This window comes from Henckelia pumila, chromosome 1, assembly GCF_033568475.1.
Source record: "Henckelia pumila isolate YLH828 chromosome 1, ASM3356847v2, whole genome shotgun sequence".
Taxonomy (NCBI): Eukaryota; Viridiplantae; Streptophyta; class Magnoliopsida; order Lamiales; family Gesneriaceae; genus Henckelia; species Henckelia pumila.
The window spans coordinates 140,320,121-140,330,981 of NC_133120.1; positions in this window are offsets into that span (position 1 = coordinate 140,320,121).

Sequence of the window (10,861 nt, forward strand, 5' to 3'; positions counted from 1 at the left end):
AGAGGAGTGGCCACCTGGGCCGAGTTCCGAACAGCTTTTCAGAAGCTGTATTTTCCTCCTGCACTCCGTCAGTCGAAGGCAGGTGAGCTACTGAGTCTGCGACAGGGAGCCATGTCTATTTATGAGTATCAGCAAAAGTTCTTTGATCTGCTATCCTATTGCCCCGAGATTGCCGACAGCTCTGGGATAAAGTATAATCTATTCCTTCAGGGCCTTAACCCTGAGATCCATGACCGTGTGGCGGTTGGCGACGACATGTCCTACGAGGGTTTGGTGAGCCGTTGTCACTAGGCAGAGGACAGCATTTGACGGAACAGGTCTTTTCCTCAGTCGAGGCCTGCTAGTTCTTTGGGTCCCCGTGCCCAATCTTTCAAGAAGTCTGGATCTACTTCTTCCTCTGGGTCTGGAGGTGTTGTCCGTTTCGATAAGAAGGACAAGTGTGATCACTGTGGGAAGAACCATCCATCCGACCATTGCCGCAGAGCTTCTGGAGCTTGTTTCCGTTGTGGAGAGACTGGTCATATCTGGACAGATTGTCCACTATCTGGGGGAGGCGGTTCTGGATCTGGTTCAGGATCTGGTTCTCAGGCCACCGTACAGCAAAGGTCGCAGGGACAGTCTGCTGGGAGTTCTCATTTGAGGCCACGAGCTTCTGGCCAGGTGTTTGCCCTGAGACATGATCAGGCAGTGGAGGAGAATGAGAAAGTCATCGTGGGTACATTTCTGCTTTATGGTATACCTGCTCTTGTACTTATTGACACTGGTGCATCTCATTCCTTCATTTCTGCACGTTTTGTTAAGAGGCATAAATTACCATGCATTGCACTAGACGTAGTGATGTCTGTTTCTACTCTGACGGGCCAATCTGCTTTGGCTAAGCGTCTAGTTATAGGTTGCCCTTTAGAGTTCGAAGGGAACATTCTGTTAGCGAATCTCATGGTCCTGGCGATGGACGACTTTGATTGCATTTTGGGAATAGATATGTTGACTACCTATCGAGCTTCAGTGGACTGCTAATAGAGATTAGTACGCTTTCATCCGGAGGGGAGTGAGAGCTGGTTTTTCTTTGGTGAGGGAGCGCGACCTCCGATGCCTTTCGTATCAGATTTGAGAGCCTGTCGAGCTCTAGAGTCTGGCGGGGAAGGCTACCTTATCTATGCAGTTGATTTGTCCGCTGAGAGTATTGGGAAAGAGAGCATTCCTGTTGTGGATGAATTTCCAGATGTATTTCCTGATGAGATTCTAGGTTTTCCTCCTATTAGGGAAGTCGAGTTTGGCATAGAGTTGATGCCGGGTACTTCGCCTATTTCTAGAGCATCGTATCGTCTGGCTCCGTCAGAGATGCGTGAATTGAAGAATCAGCTACAGGATCTTTTGGACAAGGGGTACATTCGTCCTAGTGTATCTCCTTGGGGAGCTACTGTTCTTTTTGTAAAGAAGAAGGATAGGTCGATGCGGCTGTGCATTGACTATCGGCAGCTGAATCGAGTCACTGTGAAGAACAAGTATCCGTTGCCTCGTATTGATGACTTGTTCGATCAGCTGCAGGGCACTTCAGTTTACTCCAAGATCAACTTGAGATCTGGGTATCATTAGTTGAGAGTTCGTGATCAGGACGTAGCCAAGAATGCATTCCGTACTCGCTATAGGCATTACGAGTTCCTAGTGATGCCATTTGGTTTGACTAATGCGCCAGCTATGTTCATGGATCTGATGAACCATGTCTTCAGGGAGTATTTGAAAAAGTTTGTCGTGGTCTTCATTGACGACATCTTGGTGTATTCGTGTAATACGGAAGAGCATGTTTATCACTTGCTTAAGGACTATGATTGCGAGATTAAGTACCATCCGGGAACTGCTAATCTCACCGCTGATGCTTTGAGTCACAAGGTGCGACTATCCGCACTTCATACTTGTTCGATGTCTAGTGCGATCAGTGACTGTTGTACTTCGGGATATACCTTCAAGCATAAGAAAGGTATGCAGAGTATCCAGATGTTTGCGATATTATCTGAGCCAGCTTTGTATTCGCGAATTCGAGAAGCTCAGATGTCTGATTCAAAGACCCAGCGCTTAGCTTGTCTAGCTAACGAGGGTAGCTCGTCTGGATTTCATTATCAGTCAGATGGCTTTCTGTTTTTGTCTGGTAGGCTTGTGATTCCGCAAGATGAAGAGTTGCGAGAGGAGATTTTGTCTCAGGCTCATCGCACTAAATTGAGTATTCATCCTGGGAGCAACAAGATGTACAAGGATCTACGTACTCGTTTCTGGTGGAAGGGAATGAAACGCAGTGTTTATCAGTTTGTTTCAAGATGTTTGGTGTGTCAACAGGTCAAGACAGAGCACCGAAGACCTGGAGGATTTCTTCACAGTCTGCCTATTCCTGAATGGAAATGGGAGTTTATCACAATGGACTTTGTGACCCATTTGCCGGTATCCCCGAGGAACTGTGATGCTATCTGGGTTGTGGTGGACCGACTCACCAAGTCAGCGCATTTCATTGCCTATAGCCGGGAGTACAATGTGGATCGTATGGCTCGGTTGTATATTCAGGAGATCGGTCAACTTCATGGAGTGCCTGTGAGCATTGTCAGCGATCGGGACCCCAGGTTTACTTCTAGATTCTGGGAGAGTGTTCAGCGTGCGATGGGTACTACTCTCAGTTTGAGTACTGTCTATCATCCGGAGACTGATGGTCAGTCAGAGCGCACTATCCGTACTTTGGAGGATATGCTTAGAGCGTGCGTCATGGATTTTGGTTCAGCCTGGCAGGATCATTTGTCGTTGATCGAGTACACGTACAACAACAACTATCATACTAGTATTGGGATGACACCTTTTGAGGTGTTGTACGGGCGACGTTGTCGTACTCCACTCTTCTGGGAAGAAGTTGGGGAGAGACAGGCTGAGGGACCGGAGCTTATCCAGCAGGCGGTAGACATTGTCGATCAGATCAAGAAACGGATTAAGACTGCACAGGATCGTCAGGCCAGCTATGCTAATATCAAGCGTAGGCCTTTGCAGTTCGATGTCGGGGAGAAAGTGTTTCTGAGAGTATCACCTTTCCGCAAGATTCTCAGATTTGGTCTTAAGGGAAAGTTATCTCCCAGGTTTATCGGTCCGTTTGAGATCTTGGAGAGCATTGGCGATTTGGCTTATCGACTAGCTTTGCCACCGCATCTATCCAGTATTCACGACGTGTTCCACGTATCTCTGTTGAGACGGTATGTGGCGGATGAATCTCATATTCTGCAGCGGTCTGAGGTTCAGGTGAACAAGGATTTGACTTATGTTGAGAAACCTATTCGTATCCTGGATTTTAAGGATAAGGTTTTGCGGAACAAAGTCATTCCTCTGGTTTTAGTTCAGTGGCAGCGCCGAGGCACTGAGGAAGCTACTTGGGAGCTTAAGGACAGGATGCGTGAAGACCATCCTGAGTTGTTTTGATTTCATTCTTAAGTTGTATTCAGTTGCAAACTCTGTAAACGTTTGATTTGAATAAAGAATGTTTCTGATTTCTGTATTACATTCAATACTTAAGATCTGATTTCGAGGAAGAAATATCTTAAGTGGGGGAGAATGTAGTAGCCCGTAACCAAAATCAGTAATTAAGGGATTAATCATAATTACTTGAATAGAGTTCGGAAGCTCCGAAGGTAGGTTCGGAAGTTCCGAACAGGATCGGAAGCTCCAATGCAGGATCGGAAGCTCCAATCATATTACGTCAGGCATGACGATTGGCTAGATCGGAAGCTCCGATCACCCCTATCCGAAGTCAACAAGTGATATTTTGACACGTAGCAAATCAGGATCTTCGGAAGCTCCGATGGCAGGATCGGACGTTCCGATCGAGGTTCGGACGTTTCGATCGAGGATCGGACGTTCCGATCGTTGTCTATAAATAGAGGGCCGAGGCTTCATTTCCAATTGCCAATTCCGAGTGTTTCCCTCTCCTTTCTAGCCTATTCGAGTTGTTCTAGCCTTCCTAGGCTTGACCCGGTGCTCGGCGAGGCGTTCGGAAGTCGTAGCAGAGTTGTGCCCAAGTTCTGGAGGCATCGACATCAAAGGGCTAATGACGGACGAAGGTATAGCTTTTGCTTCCTATAAATATTTTGGAGTATGCAATAGCTTATTTAAGGCTTTTAGAGCACTTTAATGATAGTAGTATCATTTGGCAGTGTAGAGCAGACTATAGGCGTGGACCTAGAGTTGGTAGAGCTTGCGCTGTTTTGAGGTACGAAAGTATTGTTCGAGATATCCTGACTGAGTATGCATGTATTATGTGACTGCATGATTTATATGTCATTGATTTATGCTGCATTCATTTGCATACTGAGCTATCTCCTTCGAGATGTGTGTTAGTAGGGTTTTTTCCTATCCTGTTAGTGGTTGGACTTCCATCGATTTGGGTCCGGCATATCCACTTATATTATGGTATGGGAGCCACCTCCTGAAGCGACGGCACAGCGTGCTACATACCAGGGCCCAGTCTGTCTATGTTATCTGATCCTTGACCTCGAGTTTATAGGGAGTTCACTTTGCATGCATATATACTCATACTCTTGTACTGAGCGTTTTATGCTCACATCTCGTACTCTGTGTTTTTGGACACCCTATTCCATGGGGCAGGTTTGCGATTGGATGAGGCGGGTGGTTCCAAGAGGGGCTAGACAGTGGTTGGCCAGCTGGAGCTTCGTCTAGGTTTATTTCTGTTGTTATTTGGATTAATACAGTTGTTCAATCTGGTTGTATAATATTTGGGTATTTACAGATTCCTTGCCTTGGGATTGTAATTTTAGTAATGTTTCCGCAGTTTATACTGATATCTGTTTATTAAGTTATTTGCATGCCTAAGTTCTATTTAATAGGTGATCCAGGTAAGGGTCACTACACTACCTAGTCTAGAGTTTTGGTAACAGTCACGACGGGGTATGACATTGGATTAGATGCCTGGTTAGGTATCAGCGGTTTAGATATCGTCTAACTGTCGTCAGAGATATTGGTTTGTAGTTTTGTAATAAGGACCAGTCTTGGAGGGATATCCTTGACAAGTGCGTACTCTGAGCAGATAGTTCTACCCTATTGGATACTGCTAGACTAGTGGATCTAGTCGGTGTTTGGATGCTCTTGTGATAAGGGTTATCCAAGGGATGGGTTTGTGAACTTCCTGAAACATTTGACTCGGGGATGATTATTTTTCAGCAATGATGGTTTCCTTCAGTGATAGATTATATCCGATGCTAAGGATTGTACATGACTATTTGAGGCATGAGGATAGCGTGATTTATGCCAGTGTACACTTGGTGGTGATTTCAGGTGGGACACCACGGCAAGTAACCTCAGTTTCGATTTGTTGCAGTCTTAGCAAGAGATATAGTTATCAGGAGCATGTTCAGCGATAGTTGAAATCTTTCGGACTTGTATTGCGGCTTGGGTTGAACGAGTCCTTATGATCATCTTGAATGAATATAGACAGTGGATAGTATGTCTAGACTGGTGCAGGTTTAGCACTAGTGACTACTTGTAACTATTGTCTGACTTTGTCAAAGATGATTTATTGAATCAGCGGTGATTCTTTTGATTCAAAGTAGTTGGGATCTGCGGACGTGTGGCAATGAGATCATCGATATTGATCGGCCATGAGAGTTTCATCGATCAATGATTTTCTGATTAGAATTGGTACCGTCAGGCATGGCGAGAGCTACAGTATATCGATTTTATTGATCAGATTATTCCAATCGGTACTGATTGAGATATAGTGAATCAAGAAGTACTGGGAATAGTACTTAATTATGGTATGCTTTGATATAGCGATTCGAGTGCATTTAGGAAATTCTTTAGTCGCTAAGGAATCTCCAGGGATGCTAGAATCGGGGAATTTGGATTCTGCAGATCATGAGAATAGTCATAGGTTGGCTCTTGTGATCATATTCTAGTTAATAGCATTACTGAGATTACCATTGACTGATTTTGATCTGAACATTGCTTGGTTTTAGCAATGATTTATCCATTTTGCGGAAATAGGATTCAGTGATTGTCCCATGATTATCAGTGGACAAATTTTGGGGACTGTGAGTCAGAATGTTAGCTTGAGGGCTTCCAGCAGATTTCTCAAAATTTGTTCTTGAGAGGCGATTCGACAAGTACTCATGGATTTCAATGAACATTAGCAGGTTAGCATTAGTTGTTTCATGGGACGAGACAGTAGCTGAGACTTGTGTTTCTGAGTCTGGCAGGATTGTTGTCACTAATATCCTAGTGCGTTTTTATATGTTGTGTCATTGAAAGGATTAGATAACGTAATTGCCACTAGTATTGATAGATTCTGTGCGGGATCAAGGTGAATCATTTTGGTTATCCCCGCTAGTGAGCCAAGGGTATGGTTATCTGGAACAGGATAACCGGAATCGTTTTCATCGATACTATCTCTAGTTCCGAGATAGAATTAAGCATTCGATATAGGCTACTAATGCTGAGGGTGGTGTTGGTCCATCTGAGGGTTTCAGCAGGATGGTAGTGAATTTCGAGGCGACGACCTCAAAAGGATGCATTTAGACAAGAAATTGTGTATAAAGATTTTGTCATCTATTTACTTAGTTGGTGTTCTTTGGGAAACATTCATCGGGCAGAGTGAGTACTGAAAGTACGTACTATGACGGCAATAATTGTCAGGATTTTGTTGTTATCCATGGAAGGATGACTAATGCGATCGAGTAGATGCTATCTACGATAGAGGGATTCGGATCAAGGTTTATCGCAATCAGTCTGAGGATTTCAGATGGTTAGAGTGGTGGCAGTGATGCGATTGCTTTGCCAACTGGTGGCCAGTAGTCGCCATTTCTATTCGCATAAGGTACTGTTTTGGGAATAATATTTTATCCTTAGTGATAAAGAGTAACTCACATGAGTTCTTGGAAGAAGGATATCTAGGATTTGACCGAAAGTCAAATCTAGATCAATTTGTTTAGAACTTTGCGATAACGTCAAGGGATGCGATGTTACCGTTAGACCGGTGAAATACAATGTGTTGTATCTGGTTTTATCGTGGGCAGCGATGGAGTTTGTGCATGTCTAGAGAATAGCTGATGGCTAGTTACGATCTTAGCAGGAGTGTCATCGCTAAGATTTGTAGGCAGTGTGGCTGATACAGTCGGCAATTTGGACCGAAGGTGCCGTGTTGTTGCGGTTATCGATGGATAACTGACAATAGTCAGTAGTGTTACTCGATTCTCGCAGGATTGCTGATAAGAAGGCAGTGATTTCCAGAGTGATCGTTAAAAGCGTGCGAGTTTGAAATCAGTGCGAATTATAAATCGAGTTTATGTTCTGATGTGGTTCAGTGAATGAACAGACCCTGCAGGTTTAGCGAGGTTTGGTATTGTCGAAGGTTATTTGACCAGATGTTTTGAACCGAAACTACTAATGAATTGGACGAATGGTTTATACTATAGTCCCGAGGTTTACCTTAGATTTCGAGGACGAAATCCTTTTAAGGTGGTGGGAATGTAGTGGCCCATATTCAGAATTAACGATAATGAGTAATTATCGTGTGATCATGATAGATTTAGTAAAACGTGATTAAGGAAACTTCTAAATGGATTAACGGAGCCCGAAAATAGACCCAAAATGATCAGAAATGGTCCGGAGGGTCAGATAGATCGGAAGCTCCGAAGTTAGGATCGGATGATCCGAAGGTGATCGGAAGCTCCGATGAACGATCGGAAGCTCTGATCGAATTACGTCATCCATGACGTGTGGTTGATCGGAAGCTTCGAACAGGATCGGAAGCTCCGATCACCCCTATCCGAAGTCAACCAGTGAGATTTTGACACGTGGTAGATAAGGATGTTCGGAAGCTCCGATGGCAGGATCGGACGTTCCGATCAAGGATCGGAAGTTCCGATCAAGGATCGGAGGTTCCGATCGATGCCTATAAATATAAGGTCTGAGGCATTCATTTCTTACCAATTCCGAATTCTCTCCTTCGCCCTCGTGGTCCAATTTTAGGGCTTTAAGTACTCTTATTTTAGATTTGGAGTAGGATATTTGTTTTAATATAGTCAGACAGTGTCTGACATAGTAGCGGAGCAGTGCTCGTGTTGTAGAGCCATGTTCGAGGCTGTGGATTCGCAGCAGGGGAGTGCCCTAGTTGCGGGATAGTCGCCATCAGTGGGCTGACAATGGACGCAGGTATAGCTATGGTCTCCTTAAATTATTTAGGAGTATGCAATAGCTTAGTTAAGGCTTTTAGAGCTTATTGAATGATGCATGGGTATTTGCATTGTAGACTTGATGATAGGCTTGGAACCTAGAGTGAGACTACTAGGACTGCCTTAGAAAGGTATGTAAGTACTGACTAAGATTGCCAGCGGATATGCATGCTTATATGTTGCATTTATGTGTTTGCATGTTATTATTGTTATGCGGCATGTTCATATCATCTTGTTCATATACATCTGTATATCTTTCGAGATGAGCCAGTTAGGGTTGCTCAGCCCTGTTAGGACGTTTGATATCGAGTACCCTTAGGTACTGATACCTGAAGGACTCCGTGGTCCGCGTCCGTGATTCGGGAATGAGTGGTCGCGCACAGTGGTTAGCTACCCCGATGTGACGAGCTTATATTTCAGGCGCCAGTCTGAGCAGTTCGTATACAGTTATCCCATATATGGATACCCTGTCATTTGCATGCATCATATTTGTATGTTTATCCGTGCTTTCGTATTGAGCTTAGAGCTCACGTCCAGTATTTTTTGTGTATCTGGATACCCTATTCGACGGGGCAGGTGTAGGTGCAGGATTGAGCACGAGGAGCCTGGAGTAGCCAGTGACCTTGAAGACAGCAGAATCAGCTATAGGTTTTATTTAAATTCGATTCGATTGGGTTGTATAATCGAGTTTGTTAGCCGGTTGTATTCTGCCAGTCTTCTTGTACTTAAGTCTTCCGCAGCGATTTTATTTAATGCATGCTTAATTATGCTCTTAACTCTGATTAGGTAGTGGATCCGGGATAGGTCGCTACAATCTTTTTCGAAAAGCAAGGGGGAAGGGGGAAGGGGGAAGATGTTGGAGATCAAACCCAAATAGTTTCGGTGATAGCAAGTCAAAACAAAACCAAGTAATAAAATAATTAAAGGGCTAAAAACATTCAGACTTTTCCAGATCAAATATCCGAGAATTCAAGCGAATCAAGTATTATGGCAGATCGTTGGAGTATAAATAGCCAGAACAAAGTGTCCGATATCCAGATCAATCAAGAAGACTCTCAACGAATTTTACAGATTGATCTAAGACAGATCTGACATGCTTTCAACCAGATCAAAAGCTTCACTTCAAAGTAACCGTTGTTGAGATTGTTGAAGAAAAGACAAAATCATTTAATGATATCTTTGAACGATGATCTGCCACCATCAAAGTCAAGATTTATGTGCTATGTTTTAAAGTTATGTTGGCGGCTATTTATCACAGATCTGTTGGCGGCTCATCTTCAGAAGTTGTTGGTGGCTCAACGGCTACCTATGATGATTATAAATACTCAAACACTTTGAAGATTCAAACAAGAGACCAAGAGTGAAAAACACAAGCTATCAAAATCAAAGTTGATTCAAAAAGCCTTTTACTCAATATAACTCAGATACCCATTTCATCAGATGAAAGCCTTGACATTCTGAGTTAGATAATATCTCAAGATAGATCAAACTTCAAAGGAAGCATATACGAAATTGATCCAGATCAAAGTCATTCATAGCCAACCAGATCAAAACACAGAAACACATTCTATAGTTGTTTTGTATAACTCAAAGCAGAAAGTTCGATTTGCTTCGAGAGGAAGTATTGCTAGGAGTTCTTGTTTAGGCATTGGATAAGTCCTAGATTGGATTGGATTTGTACAAAGCCTTGTATAAATCAATGTCTTCTAGTGGAATCCTTCTGAAAACAGAACAAGGGGTGACGTAGGAGAATTCATCTCCGAACATCCAGAAACAACTTTATCTATTTATTTACTGCACTTACTTTACCTTATCTGCCTTAGTTATACATATATTCAATCTGCGAGAAATATTTCTTCCGTTTGATTATCCCTCAGATCTTTCGAGCAGATCAAAAGTTTTAAGCAACAAAAACTTTTGTCTGATTTTAACAAATCAGATCGAAGACTCTTTAAATTTTAAAATAGTGTATTCACCCCCCCATCTACACATATTTTCGATCCTAACAAGTGGTATCAGAGAGGTTCTTGCTTATCACCTGAATCGTCTCTTAAACTATGGAATATTTAGCTATGACATCGTTTAGTAAAATTCCTATGTTCTCAAAAGAAGATTATGATGACTGGAAAATTCGTATGCAGGCACATCTATCAGCACTGGATGATGACATGTGGTTCATGAATCACCTATTTTCTGTGACAATACAAGTGCAATTGCTATTACATATAATCATGTCTTGCATTTCAGAACAAAACACGTTGACATTAGTCATCACTTCATCCGAGACCATGTTCAAAAGAAAGATGTTCGTCTGGAACATGTCTCAACTGATCTGCAAGTTGCTGATATCTTCCCAAAGCCTTTACCCAATGCTAAGTTTTCTTATTTTTGTAATGTTCTTGGTTTAATTGATATTAATTAGTTAAGCACTTGTTTAGGGGGAATATCTGCTATACACTAATAACTTTTCTGGCTCAAGAACAGAGAAACAGATGGAAAAACATAAAGATATTGCATTTCATTCATTGATCTGTATCATAAGTTACACGAGCAGAATCTATTCTACTATGCATTTCTTGGCTCCAGTTGATCATCCAAGCACTTAGGGAGCCTTGACCATTGCAGACGTCATCTTCAAAGCATATGTTCTG